Genomic DNA, 22,972 nt, shown 5'->3' on the forward strand with positions numbered 1-22,972 from the left:
CTTTAGGGCGGAGTGTCTACATAAATTATTTGGAAATTTTCTGTACAAAAAACTTGTCTGTTCTCCTTCCAAAATTTTTTGTTTAGTGTTTGTCTCATGCAATATTTGAGACATACTTATACTAAAAACTTATATGTTGTTTATCTGAAATGCACATTTAAATGAACATCCTGTATTTTATCTGGCAGCTCTGCCCGGGACCCATATGCCTAACCTGCATTTTTGACATCAAATTGATGTCTAACAGGGGAATGAAAATAAGGATGCTGATATTACAGACATCTGGATGTTACCATCTTGGCTTCCTCCCCGTCATTTACTGGAGTTCCCCTAAATTGTGGCTATGGTGTGCCCCTGGGTTTGTTTTTTCTTCTAAATCTGAGACATGCTAACGATTAAGCAAGGGTTAAAAAGACAAATGCCCACATGCATGGCTGACGAGCAGCTGGAAGGCACAGGCCCGCTGGGGCCCATATTATTGGTTTCACTAGGGCCTCACTAGGATTGGTTAGTGCCCTACTGGCTGTGAAATATTTTGAGGGTCGGGCACATGGATGAGGGTCCTATGGATGAGTAAAGTTGGCAGAGGTAAGAGTAGAATGGGGCAGTGGGTGGAGCGTGGAAGTAAATTCCATACTGTAGTGTGGGGTTACTCAACCTGGGCACTATCAGCATTTGGAGCTGGGTAATTCTTTATCCCAGGAGTTTGTCCTGTGTCCTAGCCTCTACCCACTACATGCCAGTAGCACTGACCCACCGATCCACCCATGCTAGTTGTGACAACCAAAAATGTTTTCAGACATCCCCAAAATGCCCACTAGGGGGAAGAATCGCTGGCTCTGCGTGAGAAGTACTGCTCTAAATCAGCGGATGTCAAAATTGAGTTGCATCAGAATGCTGTGATGGAGTCGGGGGGTGGGGGTAGGAGGGAAGTTGGGGCTCTAAGCAGAGTGCTGGGCCCCCCCTTAGAGTGTCTGATTTAGGAAGCCTGAGAACGTTACCCCGAGAAGTCTCTGCTCTAAATAATACATATTCATTTTTTTTCTTTCTCCTTTTTTGTCCTTTCTCTTTTATTTATTTATTTATTTATTTATTTATTTATTTATTTATTTATTTATTTATTTATAATTTCTTTCATTGTTCAGGGAAGAATTAAAGTCACTAACATATAGGATGAGTATGAGCCCATTGGGACGTTTGCATTTTTCTACCTTTAATGTCAGTGCAATTTTGAGAACAATAACTCGGCATTCCTGAAGACGCACATGCCTTTGACTATTTCATTATCGTGCTTTCCGGTTTGAGCCTGAGTGTCTGCGAATTTCTGTGGTCGTTTCTCTGTGTTGCCACTAGGTAGTGGTAGAAGCCAACTAATAAAAGGGTCTTTGTAAGCGTCTCCAGCAGAAACTAGACTCCGGTTTGGGGTTGCCTGTCTAACCCAGAGTTCTGTCCTGTTAAATCCAGTACGCACACATTACACAATTTTCTGATTCCTTAATCGCTGCTTTTGTCCTTATATTGATGTTTTTTAGTTTGATTTGATTTTGATTTTTTTAAAATATTATTTGATTGTTTCGATGCTTTTTGATATGTGTGGTGAAACCATCACCACAATCAAGACAGTGTCCATCACCCCCCAGAAGTTTCCACCTGCCCCTTTTTAATCCTCCCACCTGTCCCCCCACAACCCCCTCCCCAGAAAAACACTATAGATTAGTTGTATTTTCTAAACTTTTTTATGTATGTACTTGGAGAAAAATTGTTATCTTTCTATGACAGTTGACATACAATATTATATTAATTGCAGGTGTACAGCATAGTGATGAGACATTTATATAACTTATGATCTTGAGCTCATTTATGAAGTGATCATCGCAATAAGTCTAGTACGCATTTGACACCATACACAGTTACTACAATATTGTTGACTGTATTTTTTGTGATTTACTTTATGTCCCCGTGACTATGTTTATAACTGGCAATTTGTACTTCTTAATTCCTTCTACTTTTTTACCCAACTCCCCAACCTCCTCCATCTGGCAATCATCAGCTTGTTCTCTGTATCTATGAGTTTGTTTCTGTTTTGTTTGTTTGTTTATTTTGTTTTTTAGATTCCACATATAAGTGAGATCTGTCTTTCTCTGTCTAACTTATTTCACTTAGAATAATACCTCCATTCATGTTGTTGCAAGTGGCAAGATTTCATTTTCTCATGGCCAAGTAACATTCCATCTTCTATATCCAATTGTCTATCAATTTACACGTAGGTTGCTTCCATATCTTGGCTATTGTATGATACATACTTTCTTGTGTCTGGCTTCTTTTATTCATCATCGTGATTTTGAGATTCATCCATGTTGTTGTGAATAGCAGTCATTCATTCTTTTTTTGCTGAGTAGTATCCCACCCTATAGCTGTACCACAATTTATCCATTCACCAGGTGATTGGCATTTGGTTTGTTTCTGTTTTCTGGCCATCGTTCTGAGTCTGTAAGGGGCAAAAGTGGATACAGGAGACCACTGTGAAGATATTGCTAAAAAATCCAGTTGGCGGGGAAACAGTAATTCAAATCAGGATAGTAGTGTTGAGAAGCAATCAGATCCTGGATATATTTTTTTAATGGAGCCATGGTATCACTGACTAGTTGAATGCGAATATGAGATTGCACCAAATTTCCTTTAGGAACCGTCCCTCTCCATTTCAGCCATGATTTCTGGGTAGAACTGACCTATGCTCACCTCTAAGAATAGACCTGCCTGAGTCTGACTAGTCAGGGCACCCCACCTCTAGTCCAACCAGTGACTGGTCCAGAGAGTATACATAACCCAGGGAGAATCGATGAGAACACAAGAGACATTCGCTAGGGTTTCTAAAAAAGATGCTTGCTCTCCTGTCCCCTGGATAACGTGGAGTGGTATGGCATCTTGCTGTGCAGAAGACAGAACTTGGGGTGACTGGAAAACCACCAGGTGGAAACTGAGGGTCAAGTCAACACAGGGGAGAGTGTGGACAGAAGCAGAGAAACTGAGTTCTCTTCAACATTGCTTGAGCTGCTGGATAGAACCTCACTGCATCCCACATGTCTGCCCTCCAATTGGACATTTGTATTATTACGTACATCCATGAGTTCCTTTGATTGTTTCAGCCAGCCCGAGCTCATTTTTGAGACACTGAATAAGGTGCTGGTGTTCTGGGTGAGTAGTTTGTTAATATGAATAAGTCTATAAGTCTTCATAAATGTATAACCTAAACTTGTGGCCAAGGCTTACACAGCCTATAAAGTACCAGTGTCTGTAGGCCATATGAGTAGATGTGCGAACATTGAAAGGACTTTATGGATGCAGAAAGATAAGAAAAGCCTGGTGATGTATCAAATGTGGGGAAACGTGAGCAGAGTAGGTATGAAAAAGAGAAAAACAAAACCATATGTACAAGATTTTTAAAATTATTTTAGCATTTAAGGTGAAAAGAAACTATAAAAAAGAAACAAAAATATATCTATAATTCCACTACTACTATTTTAGTGTACTTTCTTCCAATCTCATACACATAATTATCATATATAAATTTGTTTATATACGAGGTTGGACAATTAAGTTTGCGAACTCAACCTAGAAAAAGTGCTACATACCTCATTGCTGAATATCACTGCGGTTACCTTCGAAGTACTCTCCTTGGGAAGCTATGCACCGACGCCAACACCAGAACTCTTTCTGGAATGGCCATCAGAGTTGTCATTGTATTCCCTTGATGTCCTGAAAGTCATCAAAATGTCTTCCTTTCAATATTTCCTTTATCTTTGGGTAAAGAAAGAAGTCATTGGGGGCCAGATCAGGTGAGTAGGGAGGGTGTTCCAATACAGTTATTTGTTTACTGGCTAAAAATTCCCTCACAGACAGTGCTGTGCGAGCTGGTGTGTTGTTGTGATTCAAGAGCCATGAATTGTTGGTGAAAAGTTCAGGTCATCTAATTTTTTCACGCAGCTTTTTCAGCACTTCCAAATAATAAACTTGGTTAATTGTTTGTCCAGTTGGTACAAATTCATAATGAATAATCCCTCTGATATCAAAAAAAGTTAGCAACATCAGTGCAACAAAGTTTGCGAACTTAATTGTCAGACCTTGTATAATTTTCTCTCCAAAATAATATGTTTGTCAATGTGTTGCCTTATCTACTTTGCTCTCTCTACTTCCTGTGTGTGTGTTTGACCTTCTTGGACACTACCAAAAGGCAGAGAAAGTAACAAAAAGCAATAAACTCTAAAACTCAAGGCATTTATATGCCATGAGAAGGAATGCCACCATTTCTGAGGCCAATGTCTTCACACCATAGCAACCTCTCACTCAATCTATACATCTATCCAAATTTCACTTTATCCTTACCTCTTTCCCCTACTATGGCATATATGGTGGTTTGTTGGTGTTTCAATGTTCATTTCACTCCCTAGGTCACAAGATAAAAAGACAAGGGGACGGCCTGGTGGCTCAGGTGGTTGGAGCTCCATGCTCCTAACACCGAAGGCCGCTGGTTAGATTCCCACATGGGCCAGTGAGCTGCACCCTCTACAGCTAAGATTGTGAACAACAGCTCTCTCTGTAGCTGGGCTGCCGTGGGCAGCTGGAAGCTGGCGCAGGCTGCTGTGTGCAGCTGTGGGCTATCATGTGCCACCATGGGTGGTCAGTGGCCAGCGTGAGTGGCTGGCAGCTGGCAAGAGCTGCTGTGAGCTGCTGTGAGTGTCCAACCAATGACTGGCGACCAACAGCCTCAGCTGGGGGATCACAAGGCTCATAATACCAGCATGGGTCTGGGAGCTGTGTCCTACACAACTAGAATGAGAAACAATGGCTTAAACCGGAGTGTGGGGGCAGAGGAGGTGGGTGAAAGGGGAGGGGAGATAAAAAGACAAGGTAGTGGCCGAAATATAGAAGGAATAATTCAGAGAGTAATGGAGTGACTCAGAAGACTTTTTATTTCCCCATTCGGAAAGAGGTTTTGTGTGTTTCCATTTAGATGAGGGATGGTTGTATCATCTTAGGCAAGAAGATGTTTCTGCTGTATTTTGGAATTTGAAGTTTGAAAGGAGTTTATCTTCAAAGGGCTGGACTGTGGAAGGGAGTATGGGAGAGACTTGATCTAACTAACCCCCATTTTAATCATCATCTAGCTTACCTTCCAGAGTTGTAAAGATGGGAGAGCTAAAAATGTTATTGTCCAGTCTACTTTGCATCCCAGGGTCCACACATGGTCTTGGTTTTCTCAAGCAGACATATACATGTGACACTTGGGAGGAGTAAGTAAGATTCTGCATGGCAGGGAGCACCAAGAATGTATGCATCCTACAGACAGACTGATTCCAGGAATCAAGGAGCTCAGAATGGCTGGAGCCAACCATCCTGAGTTTTTCCTCCTACTCATCAAGTGAGATCAATTATTCACACTTTCTTTTTTTTTTAAACTAAGTGAGGTGGGCAGAGGACAGAGACTTTTACAGTTAGAAGTGTCTATTTATCTCTCTTCCTTTCCTGACATTGTAGACATCTAGGTGTTATTCATTTATTTTGTGTTATTTATTTATGTGTATTATTTATTAGTATTTCTCCTCAGTTTCTAAATTTATTTACTTAACACAACATGTTCCTAGATAAAATATATAATCAATCCAGAACATATGAGTGAGGCAACACTGAAATGTTGTTACATTTTCTGATGTGTATTTTAGCCCCACTTAGTGAAAGTATTTACATTTTTAAAGAAATGGATATCACTAGACATTATTCACTGGAATAAAACTCCATGATGGTTTTAGGCATATTTGGTTTATTGGTACACCTCCAATGTTTAAAGAAGTTCCTGGTGTACAAAAGACATTTAGTAGGGTTGGCCCGGTGGTTCAGGCAGTTAGAGCTCCATGCTTCTAACTTCGAAGGCTGCTGGTTCGATTCCCATATGGGCCAGTGGGCTCTCAACCACAAGGTTGCCGGTTCAATTCCTCGAGTCCCACATGGGATGGTGGGCAGCGCCCCCTGCAACTAAGATTGAACACGGCACCTTGAGCTGAGCTGCCGCTGAGCTCCTGGATGGCTCAGTTGGTTGGAGTGCATCCTCTCAACCACAAGGTTGCCGGTTCGGCTCCCGCAAGGGATAGTGGGCTGTGTCCCCTGCAACTAGAAAATGGCAAGTGGACTTGGAGCTGAGCTGTGCCCTCCACAAGTAAGACTGAAAGGACAACAACTTGAAGCTGAACGGCACCCTCCACAACTAAGATTGAAAGGACAACAACTTGACTTGGAAAACAGTCCTGGAAGTACACACTGTTCCCCAATAAAGTCCTGTTCCCCTTCCCCAATAAAATCGTAAAAAAAAAAAAAAGACATTTAGTAAAAATATTTGCTAAACAAGAGCCAAATCAATCTTCAAAGAAAACTCCGTATGTTACATCCTCACTGCCCTCAGATACAGCATTTACATTACAGGCCATTTCGATATGAATCCCTGGGTGGCTATTCCAGGCTAACCAATAAGTGAAGGCATTCCTATGTTTTTTCCCTGCAGAGTTCCAGTGTGGCGTTCCCATGTGCATGGTGTTCCTATCTGTGGTGAATTTTTCTCTGGTGTCTAACAAGATTTGACAGTGAGGTGGCACAGAAAAAAGGTTAGAACTTTTTTCCTACTTTTTGGAAAAGGCACCCCACACTTTGTACTGGAGCACACAAATTATGTAGCCCCCTTACCTAGAGCAACAGGGCAAAGCCAGGTCCTCTAAAAGTCAGCCCAGAGGGAAAAAGAACTCTGTACCTTGAAGATGGGAGGAGTTGGAAGCCAGTACTCACATCCAGGCCAGCAGCTTTTGTAGGGAAAGAAGGGCTGGTTGAAGTTTCATGGCCAAGATGATGGAGAGACTGAGGTGGGACGAGGGAGATCAAATCTTTCACCAAGAGGAGTGAAGGCAACAGAAGGAAATGAGCTGATGAAAGGTTGCTGATCTCTTCAAAGGAGACTTAGCCATGGGGAGAAAATGGGAGCCCAAGGAGACTCTTGAGCAGAGCTAAGAAATAGAATTTACCTGGAAAAAAAAATTCAGGTAAAAATGTAAAGAACAGTGCCATGTGGAGAAAAATACCTGGAGATTTATTTCAGCTTTCAGAGGTAGTCACAACTGCCCCTACTCACTGCCAAATGATTTCATCATTAAAAAAAAACAAAACTCAGTGGCTCCTGTGTGACGTAGGCCCACCACCAGCGCTCTCCTGGTCACACACCTGGACGGCCCCTCAGCAGGTCTCCCACTGCCCGGCTCCACTCCTCATTCCAACCAGAGGATCACCTCAGATTTGATGGTGTCCTCTCCTCCTGTTCACAGAAAACACCCCAGAGGTTGATGTTGTGTGTCAGTGTTTGTGTGTGTGAGTCTGAGGGTTGATGTAGTATTTGTGTTTCTGTGTGAGTATGTATTTGCATGTGTCTGCATGACTGCTGTGAGTGTGAGAGCATAATTTTATGGGAGTCTGAGCATTCCGTGTGCTTATGTGATAGTGTGTTTGTAGTGTGTGGGTATTGTATGTTTGTGTGTGGGGTGTTGGTGAGTGTGTGGATGTTTTCGTGAGGGTGTATTGTGTGTGAAGGAATGCTTGTGTGTGGGTGGCTGTTTGTGTGGCTGTTTTGTGAGGGTGTGATGTTGTATGTGAATGTTTGTGTGAGTGTGTGTTTGTGTGACAGAATATGCCACTGGTTGAAGGGGTGGGTGGGGAAGACACAGCTTCACGGAACACCCAAGAGCAGCCCCTCCAAAAAGCATTGCTTTTTGTCTTAGAGGATGGAGCTTTTCCAAAACTCAGGGCCAGGACCAGGATAGAGGGAGAGGTGCCCACCCACATGACTGACAGAGGCCCTCATTCTCTCCATAATTACACAACCCTGAGACTGAGGGCTCCTTAAACTGAGCACCTGTGCCCTTCACATGCCCCATCATGCCGGTCCTGCCCTGAATGTATGCAAAGCAAAAACCACCTAAAAGCCGAAGCTAGGAAGCCAAACGGGGGAGCACCCATGAGTCTCTGGCTTCAGGTTTTGAGTTGGCCTGCCTGGGAAGCCATGCTCACCCACGGAGACCAGGTTGTTGCAGCTCTCCAGTGTCACATCCCTGGTCCTAAAATTGTCCAGTGTCGCTGGTCCTAGAAGTGTCCATGTTTCTGTGTTTGGGCCTCAGCTACTGCCACTTCCCCTGGGTGAAGTCCACAGTGATGTCCGCAGAGGTCACCCTCCCCTGTAACAACAGATTCCCAATCAGTACACAGATGCTCCTGAACCCTGAGGCCTGTGATATAGGAAATTGTTTCCACTGAACTGAATTTGAATTGTATTACGGCACCATTTATTGTGTGCTGTAGTCTGGGAGAAGATAAATTGTAGCTGAGAAACCTTGCTAGCAAGTCATAATCTTAAGGTTTACTTATGACCCCACCATCTTTCTCTGCCTTCCTCATTCATTTTTCAGTCCCATCACTTTAACTCCTGCCTCTCTCGGACCTACCCAATTGTTTCCATCTTATCCCCCCAGTCATTAACCCACACAAGTATTGTTTACTTAGAATAAGGCAATAAATAGCCTCCAAATTCTTTGAGTTATATCTAAACTGACTCCTTCTGACCTACCAGTCAAGTGTAGAAACTGAAGAGTGCGTGTCCCAACTTAGTGGCCTTCCTTGCTCTGGGGAAAGAGCAGCCATCCTTTATGTGGACCATGGTGTCTGGCATTGTCTGCCACATTCCCATTCCATGCTTGGGTCACTCCATGCTCCCATCTTTGTTCAGCCATATTGGATTTATATCAGGATTTTGTTGCTGCCAAAGTGTTGAAAATCACACTTGTGAAGCCAACTCTTTTGTTGACAACTGAAAATCTTTTTGCCTCTAAGAGTTGGCCGTGTTTGGCACACACACAAACACATACTCACAAAAACATCTAACCACTCACACACATGTTGTCATCTCAGACAGGATAATTTTGTATTGGCATGTATATTCCAGCCTGCTGTTCTCATAGGGATCAAATTCCAACATCGGACTGAATTTTAAACATTGTGAGGGATCTGCTATATGCAACTTGTCACTGGTCCTAGAATTGTCTGTAATTTACCTCAATTCTGATTTTTATCAGTTTATGAATCTTCATCTAATTGTGCTGTTTCATGAAAACTATTTCAAATGCACACAGAACAAAGTGAGAGACAAGTTTTTAAAACACCGGTACAATTTTTAAAAAAATATAGATCAGGCCGGCTCGGTGGCTCAGGTGGTTGGAGTGCCGTGCTCCTAACGCCGAAGTTGCAGATTTGATTCCCACAAAGGCCAATGAACTGTGCCCTCTATAGCTAAGATTGTGAACAACGGCTCTCCCTGGAGCTGGGCTGTCGTGAGCAGCTGGAGGTCAGTGTGGGCTGCCATGGGGTATATCATGTGCTGCCAGGAGTGGCCGGCAGCCATCATGAGTGACCGCAGCCGGCGAGAGCTGCCATGAGCTGCTGTGAGCAGCCTACCAACGACCGGTGACCGACTGCCTCAGCCAAGAGGAGTGCAAGGCTCATACCACCATGGGCCAGGGAGCTGTGTCCTACACAACTAGACTGAGAAACAACTGCTTGAACCAGAGTGGGGAGGGATTGGGAAGGCAGAAGAAGGGGGGAAAAATAGATTGGGGTATATATTTAAAATAGATAGATACATGCATGGTACTATCACACCTGGGGCTTGGCAGTGGACCAGGTGTGTGACAGTAGTGGTCAAGAAATGCTTTTGCAGATGGTTAGCTCAGTTGGTTAAAGCGCAGTGCTCTTAACAAGGTTGCCAGTTAGATCCACGCATAAGCCACTGTGAGCTGCACCCTCCACAACTAGATTGAAACAACTACTTGACTTGGAGCTGATGGGTCCCAGAAAAACACTTAATAAAAAGGAAAAAAATGTTTTTATTTGACTTGAAATGTTTTAGGCTTTTTTCCAATATATATATTTTTTAATTTTATCGGGGAATATTGGGGAACAGTGTGTTTCTCCAGGGCCCATCATGGGGGGCGCAGCTCACTGGACGATGTGGGAATCGAACCAGCAATAGTGTTGTTCAGAGCTCGTGCTCTAACCAACTGAGCCACCTGGCCACCCCTCCAATATTTAAAAGACAATTTATAGGCGGCCGTTGGCTCAGTTGGTTACAGCTCAGTACTCATAACACCAATGTCGCCGGTTCGATTCCCACATGGGCCAGTGAACTGCGCCCTCCACAACTAGATTGAAAATAATAATTTGACTTGGAACTGATAGGTCCTGGAAAAACACTTAAAATAAATGTGTTTGTTTTTTTAGGAGGGGCTGAATGGATAAGAAAACAAGTGCTGCCTACAAGAGATGCACTTCAGATTGAAAGATACACAGAGACTGAATGGAGAGGGATGGAAAAAAGATATTTCATGAAAATGGAAGCAAACAAACAAACAAAAATCTGGAGTAGCAATACTTATACCAGATAAAATAGACTTTAAAACAAAGACTATAACAAGGGACAAAGAAGGACCTAGTAATCCCACTTCTGGGTATTTATCTGAAGAAACCCAAAATGCTACTTCGAGGGGACGTGCTCATCCATATGTTCATTGCAGCATTATTTACACTAGTCAAGATATGACGGCAACTTGGGTGTCCCTGAGTGGATGAGTGGATAAAGAGGTGGTACATATATGCAGTAGAATCTTGCCATCTGCAACAGCATAGGTAGACCTAGAGGGTATTGTGCTGAGTGTAGCAAGTCAGACAGTGAAAGACAAATGTCATATGACTTCACTTATAAGTGGAATTAAAGAACAAAATAAACAACAAAGCAGAAACAAACTCATAGACACAGAGAACATTTTGATGATTGCCAATGGGAAGGGGTTGGGAGTACGTGAAAAAGGGAAGGGATTAAGAAGTACAAATTTGTTGTTACACAGTAGTCATGGGGATGTAGGGTATAGCATAAGGAATATAGCCAATAATGTAATGACTATACATTGTGTCATATGAGTACTAGATCTATTGGGTGATAGATGGGACGGGGTTGGGAGCAAGGTGAAAAAGGAGAAGGGATTAAGAAATACAAATTGGCAGTTATAAAATAGTCATGAGGATATAAAGTAAAGCATAGGAAATATAAAAAATATGGTAATAACTATGTATAGTGTCAGGTGGGTACTAGTCAGGGAGATCACTTCATAACTTATATAAATATCTAACCATTATGCTGTACGCCTGCAATTAATATAAAATAATATTGAATGTCAACTATAATTGAAAAATTTAAAAAAGGGGGGGGGGAAGTAAAGGGGAATAAGAGGTTCAAAGTTCCAGGTATAAAACAAATAAGTCTTAGGGATGTAATATACAGCATAGGAAATGTAGTCAGTAATATTGTGATAGTATGGTACAATGTCAGATGGTTGCTGGACTTATCATGGTGATCACTTCTTTAGCACAGGGAATATAAGCAATAATATAGTGATAACTATGTATAGTGCCAGCTGAGTACTGTTGGATAACTTGATGTACGTTGAAACTAATATAATGTTGTATGTTAGCATGTTTTAATAAAAATCTTTTTAAAGTTTTTAAAAATCTTGTTAAGGACACACACAAACACGTGGACACACACACACACACACACACACACACACAGATGTCCTTTAGGAAGTGATGGATAAATAAACTGTGATCCATCCAGACAATGGAATATTAAGCACTAAAAAACCAAAATGAGTTGTCAAGCTATGTAAGGACGTGGAGGAAAATTAAATGTATAGGCTAAGTAAAAGAAACCAGTCAGCAAAGGCTACGCATTGTATGATTTCAACTATATGACATCCTAGAAAAGGCAAAACTATGGAGACAATAAAAAGATCAGGTGCCAGGGTGTGGTGGGGGGGTGAAAAGCACAGAGGATCTTCAGGGCAGTGAAAAAAACTGTATGACATAATGGTGGATATATGTTATTATAGATTTATCCAAGCCAGTCAGACAGACAGTCTCTCTTCTGGGCCTTTGATTTTTGCTCATTTCCTACCTCAGGACTCTTGAAGTTACTCTTTATCTTGAAATCTTTTCCTTTCAGTCCTCACACAATTCATTCTCCTCCCGTAAATGTTGGTTCAAAATATCCCCTCACCAGAAAATGTCTTTCTGAATAAATTATTTTAAGTAGTCTTTGCCTCAAAACCACCCACATCGCATACATTTTCCTAAGTATTCATGCTTTTTTTTCTTTTTTTAACTTCTGAGTTGAATACGTGGCCCACCATTCCTAATATTAATGTTTTTTAAAGTGCCTTAGTGTATTTTAGCTCCTTCGTTTGGACCATGTACATTTTCTTAAAATGTATCCTGATAGTTTCAGTTCTGCTGTGATTTTTTTATAGTTTAGTTGTGATTTAGTTATAGTTTTACATTACACTTTCCAACCTATTGATGCCATCAAATAAATAGGTGCCAGTGTTTGTGGAGTACATTTACTAAATTGAGAAGACACAGCCAGTAAATCGAATGGTTCACAAAATGCTTTCTAGATCTATGCTGTTCAGTAGGGTAGCCACTAGCCATATGTGACTACACACAAATTAAAAATAAAAATTCAGTTCCTGTCATACCAGCCACTTTTTCAGTGCTTAGTAGTCATTTGTGGCTTGTGGCTATCATATTGGACAGCACTAATATAGAACATTTTCATTAGCACAGAAATTTCTATTGGACTGTACTAAAATGTGACCCCATTTAAAATTAAAGTATAGATATCACATATGGCTTCATATGCATTTGTGTATACTAGTATATAAATTTTACAGGTTTTCCATCTATATATATAGATTTAAATATTTATTTTCATAGAATGAAACTTTATTAATTGGTTAGGAAATGTTAAAATATTAAATATTTAAAATTAACAAATTCCTTGGAGAAATTTATTTGGCCATTGTTTACTATTTAAAATACGCTGGTTGGTAACATCTGTTTATTTTTAAAATTCTTTGCCACATGGTCCAGAAATTCCACTTCTGGGTATAAACCTCAAAGAATTAAAAATAGGGATTCAAACAGATATTTGTACATCAATGTTTATAGCAGCATCATTCACAACAGGTGAAAACAACCCAAGTGTACTGTGATACATACAAATATATATAATATATATGCGTATCCATATAATGGATTATTCAGCCTTCAAAAGCAATGGAATTTGATACTTGCTAATGTAAGAGACTGGTAGCATAAGGACTGCCGCTTTACGGTTAAGATAGGGTTAACAGCCCTGGCAGCCCTGGGCTCAAGTTAGCATGAGAACTGCTACTTTAAAGTCAGAGTAAGATTAACAGCCTTGAGCTTAAAACAACCTAATGGCCTAATTGTTAGTTCCAAGATGTGGGCATAGAGACCAGATGTTTTATCTCCTGATATGGAAGCTTTTGAAGCGTATCTATTGTAAACCCTTTGAAGCATAGCACAACCTGCACTCCCTAAGACTTTAGTGATTACTAAGCACCTTAGAACTGCTATAAAAACCCTTAGCTTTGTAGGCTAGGGGTCCTTGTTAAAACCCGCTGCGTCAGGCAGAGACGGGGACCCCAGCTAGCTGGAAATAAACCTCGCTGTGTGACTTGCATTATCGTGTGTGTCTCTGTCTTTCTGAGGGGGTGAAAGATTCCCGGACTTAACATTTGGGGGCTCGTCCGGGATCACCCCCCCTCAGAGAAACAGACAACTCCCGATACCGAGGTTTACATAGGGAACCGCGGTAAGAGGTTTGGCCACCTCTGACCGGAGGAAGTCTGAAACAGGGCTCCCCGGTCTTAATCAGGGAGGGCTGAAACGGGTCCTCGGCCAGAGGATGAAACAGGTCTCTGCTTGGTCTGGTCTCTGCTTGGTCTGGTCTCTTTGAAAATTCTCACGGGAAGGAAGGAGTGGGTTACGACCCTGAAGGCTCCAACTCTGGAAGTCGTGGGAGACGTCCCCGACGAGAAGGTGGCCCAACGACGTCCGTAGTGGATGCCGTTCGGACGGGCCCGGGGTAAGGATCCTGAGTATGGTGTGATTGAAACGGCGCCTGTGGATGTAGTGTGGTTGACCGGCCGGCGGGTGTTGAAAAGTCCTGTGCGAAGTTGTGTATTTTCTGGCATTGTGTTTTCGGTCCTTTCTTTTGTCTTTTCCTGGTTTCTCTTTATAACCATTATGGGACAGGCTCAAGTAACACCTAAGACTCTGTTCCTGAACCATTTTCCTGACATCCGCGCCAAAGCTCGTGATTATGGCGTGGAAGTGAAAAAAGGTAAGTTTAATACCTTCTGCTCTGCAGAGTGGCCTACTTTTAATGTGGGCTGGCCCCCCCAGGGGACTTTTTCTCGGACATCGTTAAGAAGGTCCGAGAGATTGTTAATCGGCACCACCCGGACCAATATCCCTATATTCTGGTATGGCAAGCCTTAGTGGAGAGTCCTCCCTCCTGGCTTAAACCCTTTGTCCCCGATAAGCCGGAAGATCCCCCCAAGGTCCTGACTGTTTCAGAACCCTCCTGCCAGCCGGCGGGGCCCACGGCTAGCCCGAAACCCCCGGAGAAGCCGGCCCAAAAACCCATCCTACAGGAAGGGTCAAACATACATCCTTCTTTGATAGATCTAGATTTTGAAGAGAACCCCCCCGCCCCTTACGCGCCGGCGCCACTCCAGCCTGAGGCCGCTGCCACTTCTGAGCTTCCTTATTCAACGGCTCCCTCTACACCGGCTCCCCCTGCCCCAGTCCAAGGACCGGCGAGGGGATTGAGGTCTCGTAGACACCGGGAAGAAACTCCAGAGGAGGAGCCATCCTCCTCCACCTCCGCGGGGGCGCCGATTCTCCCTGTGCTAGCCCTAGGAGGGACTGGCCCAGATGGGGAGCGTGCATACCAGTATTGGCCCTTTTCAAGCAGTGATCTGTACAACTGGAAGGTCCAAAACCCTTCTTTTTCTGAGGACCCGAAAGGTTTAACTGACCTGTTTGAGTCTGTCATGCACACGCACAGTCCCACTTGGGATGATTGCCAGCAGCTTCTTAAGACTTTATTCACCACCGAAGAGCGCGAGCGGATCCTCACCGAGGCCAGAAAGAATGTCCCCGGCGACAATGGACGGCCAACGACTCTACCGAACCTGATTGATGAGCGCTTTCCCTTGAACAGACCGGAGTGGGATTATGCTAATGCAGAAGGTAGGGAGCGTCTCTGAGTTTACCGCCAGACTCTTATGGCAGGTCTCCGAGCGGCGGCACGCCGCCCCACCAATCTGGCCAAGGTAAAAGCTATAATGCAAGGGGAAAATGAAAGCCCGGCCGTGTTTTTGGAGCGCCTCTATGATGCTTATAGGCAGTACACCCCATTGGATCCCCTAGCAGAGGAGAACCAGTCGGCTGTAATTATGTCCTTTATAAACCAGGCCGCCCCAGATATAAGAAATTATATAAACAGGAGGGACTAAGAGAGATGTCTATTCGGGATTTGATGAAAGTAGCGGAAAGAGTCTTCAACACTCGAGAGACTCCCGAAGAAAGGGAAGATAGAATTAGGAAAGAAAATCAGGAATTACAGGAATGAATCAGGAAGGAGGACAGAGAACATCAGAGTAGGGAGAATAGGAGGCAGCAGAGGGAGATGGCCAAGATCTTGTTGGCAGGCGTACAAGGTACAGTCAGGGAAAGACCGAATCCGGCCGGGCCAGCCCAACCGTGGAGACCGCGCCCCCAACTGGATAGGAGACAATGTGCCTACTGTAGAGAGTATGGACATTGGAAGAGGAAGTGCCCCAAGCGCCAGGGCCAGACTGGGCAGGATGCACGAGTTCTGCTGGCAGGGATGGACAGTGATTAGAGGGGATGGGACTCGGATCCCCTCCCCTAGTCTTGGGTAACTGCATATGTGGAGGGGAAGCCAGTAGGATTCATGGTAGATACAGGAGCTCAGTACTCAGTTTTGAACAAGCATACAGAGCCCTTGTCTCAGAAAACCAGTTTGGTGCAGGGGGCAACTGGGTCTAAGGCTTATCGGTGGACCAGTAAGCGCCAAGTGGACTTAGGCCGCCACCAAGTTACCCACTCCTTCCTGGTTATCCCTGAATGCCCGGCCCCCTTATTGGGGCGCGATCTCCTGACTAAGATCAAGGCCCAAATCCATTTTGAGCCGGATGGCATCAAGGTATTAGATGGCCAAGGACAGCCCCTCCATATTTTGACCCTGTCTCTTGCGGATGAACATCGCCTGTTTGCCCTGCAAGACAAACCCTCCAACCTTCCCCCTTCTGGATGGCCCCATGAGATGGACTATTGGGTTAAAACGTACCCTCAGGCGTGGGCAGAAATAGTGGGTGTAGGTCGAGCGGTCCGCCAAGCACCAGTAGTAGTTGAACTTAAAGCCTCGGCTCAGCCTGTCCGGATCCGCCAGTACCCCATGTCCTCTGAAGGGCGAAAAGGGATTGCCCCACACATTAACCATCTCCTGGAAGCTGGAATACTAAAACCTTGCCATTCTGCTTGGAACACCCTACTCCTCCCCATTAAGAAGCCAGGGGGAACGATTATAGGCCAGTCCAGGACCTGAGGGAAGTGAATAAGAGGGTTGAAGACATCCACCTCACGGTCCCTAACCCATATACCTTACTAAGTCATTTACCCCCTTCACATATTTGGTATTCTACCTTAGACCTAAAAGATGGATTTTTTAGCATAGCCCTGGCACCTAGCAGCCAACACATTTTTGCCTTCGAATGGCATGATGCCAATTCGGGAACCCCCGGGCAGCTGACCTGGACTAGACTACCGCAAGGCTTCAAGAACTCTCCAACTCTGTTTAATGAAGCCCTAAATCAGGATTTGGATTCGTTTCGCCAGAGCCATACTTCAGTTACGCTCCTGCAGTATGTAGATGATTTGCTCCTGGCGGCCCCATCTGAAGCTGAATGCCGGCAGGCCACTGGAGACCTCCTCCAAGAGCTGGCGCAGCTAGGCTATCGGGCCAGTGCAAAGAAGGCCCATATATGCAAGCAAACAGTCATCTATCTAGGATATAAGCTGCAAGAAGGAACTAGGTGGCTGACAGAGGCCATTAAAGAAACTATTCTTAGACTTCCAGTCCCGACCTCAGCCCGATAGGTCCGTGAGTTTTTAGGGACGACAGGCTACTGCAAGCTGTGGATTCTGGGGTATGATGAAATAGCGAAGCCTCTGTATGATGCAACCAAGGACAAGGTCCCTTGGGCCTGGGGGGCAGACCAACAGAAGGCATATGAGAAACTCAAGGTCGCCCTCTTAAGAGCCCCGGCCCTAGCATTGCCAGACCCCCTGAAGCCCTTCACTCTTTTCGTTGAGGAGAGAAAGGGAATAGAGAAAGGGGTACTGATGCAGCACCTGGGGCCTTGGAAACGTCCGGTTGCCTATTTATCTAAGAAGTTAGATCCAGTTGCAGCAGGTTGGCCCCCATGCTTAAGGATTATCGCGGCGGTAGCCCTAATGGTGAAGGATGCAGATAAACTCACTTTCGGGCAACATCTGAAGGTGGTGACCCCCCATGCCATAGAGGGGGTCCTGAAATGTCCCCCTGGTAAGTGGATGACCAATGCCCGCCTAACCCATTACCAAGGACTCTTGCTAGACGCACCCCGGATCATCTTCGCTGAACCCACCGCTCTGAATCCAGCCACCCTGCTGCCGACCCCGGATCTGGAGGCTCCTCTGCATGATTGCCAAGAGATCATGGCGGAAATCACCCAGATGCGCCCCGACCTCCAGGACGCCGCATTACCTAACAGTGAGTTGATATGGTACACTGATGGAAGCAGCTTCATTACAGATGGTGTGCGGAGGGCGGGCGCTGCGGTGGTAAACCAAGATGGGAACATTATTCGGAGTGCCTCGCTTTCCCCGGGGACCTCAGCCCAGAAGGCCTAACTGATTGCCCTGGCGGAAGCGCTGGAACGGGCCAAAGGGAGACGAGTGACTGTCTACACCGATAGCCGCTACGCTTTTGGCACTGTCCATGTGCATGGCGCCATCTACCGGGAGAGGGGCTTTGTTACAGCAGAAGGAAAAGTTCTGCGCAATCTTCCTGAGATACAGAGACTGCTGATGGCCGTGCAAATGCCCTGGGCAGTTGCAGTCGTCCACGTCCCCGGGCACCAGACTGCACGGACTCCAGAAGCTGAAGGAAACAGGCGAGCGGATAAAGCCGCCAAGATAGCGGCAATGGCTTCACCAGCATCAGCTTTAGCCCTCACCCTGCCCACACCCGAGCTCCCGCACCTGCCACCGCGACCTGACTACACTCCGGAAGACCTGCACTGGATCCAGAGCCACCACTGTCCGGAGTCTGATCAGCAGGGGTGGCATCGGGATGCAGAAGGAAGATTGATACTGCCGGCACACCTAGGACTGTTTCTTCTTTCCAACCTGCACCAAGCCACCCACTTGGGGAAAAAGAAGTTGCTGTCAATTCTCGAGTCTTCCCGCCTCTGGTTTCCCCGACAAGCAGCTCAGATCCAAGAGATCGTAGATCGGTGCATTGGGTGCCAGGCTATGAAACCCAGTAAAAAAGGACCCCAACATTCAGGTACGAGGGTATGGGGAAGGGCGCCGGGACGGAGTTGGGAGGTCCGCGAGTTTTTCCACCCAGCCTGAAAATGTGTCCACTGAGGTAAAGCCGGGGAGGTGTGGGTATAAGTACTCACTAGTAATGGTTGACACATTTTCAGGCTGGGTGGAAGCCTCCCCCCGAAAGAGGAAACTTCCCAAGTTGTTGCTAAGGTGTTACTAGAAGAAATTTTTCCCAGATATGGGGTCCCCGAAGTTTTAAGCTCCGATAACGGCCCAGCTTTCATCAGTAAAGTCCTACAAGGGCTAGCCCAAGCTATGGGGACCAATTGGAAGTTACATTGTGAATATAATCCCCAGAGCTCAGGGCAGGTAGAGAGAATGAATCGGACTTTAAAGGAGACCTTATCCAAACTGGCCATCGAGACTGGCGGGGACTGGGTGACCCTCTTACCTTATGCCATTTTCCGGGTCCGGAACTCACCATATGTACATGGTCTGACACCTTTCGAAATTCTATACGGGGCACCACCCCCCATTATTTCCCGGACTCTCTCGGATCTGGACCCCAATGTGGCCCCAAGTTATCTGGCCAGTTTAAAAGCCCTGCAAGGGGTCCAGCATGAGATTTGGCCTCTAGTGCGTTCCCTGTATGAAGTTAAAGACGCACCAAACCCGGAACATGGCATCGTTCCGGGAGATTGGGTATGGGTAAGGAGACACAGGTCCCGAACACTGGAGGAAAGATGGAAAGGTCCTTATGTGGTTATTCTGGTTACCCCCACTGCCTTAAAGGTTGACGGCATCGGGCCTTGGGTCCATCACTCTCACGTGCGCCGAGCCAACCAGCTGGAGCAGACACAAGCTGAAGAATGGACTGCGCGGCAGCACCCTGATAACCCTCTGAAGCTGCAACTCTTCAGGCCTCGAGGAAGCGTCAAGTCCCCTGTATCCGCCAACGATGGAGTGGCTGCTAGTCCTGCTTCTACTCAACATCTGGGAGAAAAGCCACGCAGGGATCAACCCACACCAACCCCATAAGCTAACCTGGACCCTAACGGACGGACAGACCCAAACTACCCTTAATAGCACTGCCTATACTGCCCCAGTCAATACTTGGTGGCCAGACTTGTTTTTTTGACCTGCGTGACATTTTTGGCCTTAAACGTGGACGGCAGTATGACTACTCAGTCAGGTCCAAGCGGGCCTTAATCGACACCTCTCAAGGACATAGTACACAAGGGTTTTGGGCTTGTCCGGGGAACCTCAGAAACAATTGGAAAACCTGTGGCAGCCCAGACCGCTACTATTGTGGTAGCTGGAGTTGTGTCACCTCCTATGACGGGCCTCGACAGTAGGACGTTGGGAATAAAGATCTTGTCAAATTCTCCTTTAGGGACCCCCACAACCAGGTACCCCAGGTACGTGTCCAATTTAACCAAGACGCGGCACAGAAAGAGCGTGGTTGGTTGTCAGGATTAACTTGGGGGTTCCAATTAGATATAGGTCGGTTGGCATGGATGGGCCCCCACCCCGGCGGTCTTCTGACTATTCGACTGTCGGTCGAAACAATTAGCACTCAGGTAGGTCCAAATAAAGTACTGGCCCCTCTTATCCCTACCAAGACCCCGGGAATATCCAGGGATAAAGACACCACAAGAAAAGTCGAAGGAACCCAGCCCGAGACCCCTGTAACTCCTTCGACCCCTGTTACACAGGCTACTGAAGACTCATTACGGAAACTAATGCGCACTGTATATGAGGCCCTTAATGCCACCAGTCCTAACCTCACAACTTCCTGTTGGTTGTGCTATGACGTTAAGCCCCCGTTCTATGAGGCAATTAGGCTTAATGCCACTTACACCGCCTCTAACAGTAAGAACCCCTCTCAGTGTTCATGGGGGGATCGTAAAATTGGCTTAACCCTGCAACTAGTAAGGTTGCAATGGAACCTGTTTAGGGAGAGTGCCCCGGGCTAAGCTAAGTCTATGTGCCTCCATAGACCACACCCCTAGTTGGAAAAGTGACATCAAATGGTTCATCCCCAATGCTAATGGATGGTGGATATGTTCAAAGACTGGCCTCACCCCATGCCTATCTACCTCGGTCTTCAATGCCTCCAATGAATTCTGTGTCCTGGTAGCTGTATTGCCCCGTGTTCTCTATCACCCTGAGGAGCGTATGTATTTACATTGGGATAGTGACACAAGTGTGAGAAGTAAAAGAGAGCCCATCACTGCCCTAACCATTGCCACTCTGTTCAGTTTAGGAATAGCCGGAGCTGGGACCGGCATAGCTTCCCTAGCTACTCAACAATCAGGAATGACCTCCCTGAGAGTGGCCATAGATGAGGACATAGAAAGACTAAAAACCTCTATTAGTCATTTAGAGAAGTCGCTCACCTCCCTATCCGAAGTAGTACTCCAAAATAGAAGAGGACTTGATTTGTTGTTCCTCCAACAAGGTGGATTGTGTGTTGTGCTGGGGGAAGAATGCTGTTTTTATGCTGACCATAGTGGAGTAGTAAAAGAATCTATGGCAAAAGTTAGAGAAGGGCTAGCCAAGAGAAAACGTGAAAGAGAAGCTCAAGAAAACTGGTTTGAAACTTGGTTTAATAGATCCCCCTGGTTCACCACTTTAGTATCAACCTTAGTAGGCCCAATTCTTTTACTTGTGCTTATTTTAACATTTGGCCCTTGCATATTAAACAAGCTTATTAATTTTGTAAAAGATCGTGTTAATACTGTCCAGCTCATGGTCCTCAGACAACAACATGAAAGAGTGCCCGCCCCTGGAGACCTCAGCTGGCCCATAAATGAGCAAGATTCCTCATTATGAACAACAAACAGGGGGGAATGTAAGAGACTGTTAGCATAAGGACTGCCGCTTTACGGTTAAGATAGGGTTAACAGCCCTGGCAGCCCTGGGCTCAAGTTAGCATGAGAACTGCTACTTTAAAGTCAGAGTAAGATTAACAGCCTTGAGCTTAAAACAACCTAATGGCCTAATTATTAGTTCCAAGATGTGGGCATAGAGACCAGATGTTTTATCTCCTGATGTGGAAGCTTTTGAAGCGTATCTATTGTAAACCCTTTGAAGCATAGCACAACCTGCACTCCCTAAGACTTTAGAAATTACAGAATGTCTTAGTTATGTGAGAATTGAAGTTCATACTGTACTCCCTAAGACTTTAGTGATTACTAAGCACCTTAGAACTGCTATAAAAACCCTTAGCTTTGTAGGCTAGGGGTCCTTGTTAAAACCCGCTGCGTCGGGCAGAGACGGGGACCCCAGCTAGCTGGAAATAAACCTCGCTGTGTGACTTGCATTATCGTGTGTGTCTCTGTCTTTCTGAGGGGTGAAAGATTCCCGGACTTAACACTACAAGATGAATAAACCTTGAAGACATTATTCTAAGTGAAGTAAACCAGACACAAAAGGACAAATACTGGATGATCCCACTTATATGAGATACCTAGAACAGTCAGATTTATAAACACAGTAGAATGGTTGTTCCCAAAGGTTGGGGGAAAGAGGATGAGTGATTGTTTGGGATATAGAGTTTCAGTTTTGCAAGGTGAAAACAGTTAATGGACATGGATGGTGGTGATGCTTGCACAACAGTGTAAATGTACTTAATGCCACTAATTGTATACTTAAAAATGACTGAAATGGGTAATTTTATGTTATATTTTAGAAAATATAGAAATAATCCTTCTTCCTCTTAGGAAAATTGACACAATCTTAGGCACAAACTATCTATCAGAGGTTCCCATTCCCTCCTCGTTGGGTTCTACTAATTTGTAAGAACAGTTCACAGAACTCAGGACACTCATTTACTCACTAGATTACGGATTACAAAGGAAATTAAAGGATTTGAATCCACAGCCAGATGAAAAGATGCACAGGGCCAGGTATATGAGAAGGAGCTCAGAGCTTCCGTGTCCTCTCAAGGCATGCCACTCTTTCTTTCCTTAAATCTCTGTGTTCACCAACCCCAAAGCAATCTGAACCCCACCCTTTTGGGTTTTATGGTGGCTTCACCACATAGGCATGATTGATTAAATCGTTGTAATTGGAGATTGATTTAATCTCTAGGCCCTTTTCCCTCCCCAGAGGTCCAGGGATTAGACAGAAAATTCCAACCCTCTAATCACATGGTTTGTCCTCTGGGCATCCTTCAGGGCTTTTCCCAAGTCACTCATTAACATAACAAGCGCGATTTTATTGCTCTCATCATAGGAAATTCCAAGGGCGTTAGCTCTGTAGATGAGGAGCAAACCTGTATTTCTTATAAATCACAATATCACACATCCATTGCTTTTTCCCTGTATCACTCAATACTGTGATG

The 22,972-nt window shown here is 45.0% G+C and overlaps 1 long non-coding RNA gene and 1 other non-coding gene across 5 annotated transcripts in view; one reads left to right on the forward strand and one right to left on the reverse strand.

Annotated features, from left to right (window-relative positions):
- Positions 1-1,739: 1,739 nt before the first annotated feature.
- Positions 1,740-22,972, reverse strand: part of LOC109437569 (uncharacterized) — a 41,091-nt gene continuing 19,858 nt past the window's right edge. For 2 of the 4 annotated variants that reach the window (XR_012490376.1, XR_012490373.1), the window contains 3 exons: positions 8,101-8,264; positions 6,797-7,064; positions 1,740-6,165 (listed from right to left, as the gene is read on the reverse strand). This is a non-coding gene — a transcript (uncharacterized LOC109437569). The remainder of the gene's footprint in view (positions 6,166-6,796; positions 7,065-8,100; positions 8,265-22,972) is intronic. The other 2 variants (XR_012490374.1, XR_012490375.1) reach the window with 2 other exon arrangements.
- On the forward strand, positions 14,026-21,949 carry LOC141567591 (uncharacterized). Its single transcript, XR_012490381.1, has 2 exons — positions 14,026-18,640; positions 19,417-21,949. It is a non-coding gene; the product is annotated as an uncharacterized LOC141567591 (long non-coding RNA).

Source organism: Rhinolophus sinicus, linkage group LG11, assembly GCF_036562045.2.
Source record: "Rhinolophus sinicus isolate RSC01 linkage group LG11, ASM3656204v1, whole genome shotgun sequence".
NCBI lineage: Eukaryota > Metazoa > Chordata > Mammalia > Chiroptera > Rhinolophidae > Rhinolophus > Rhinolophus sinicus.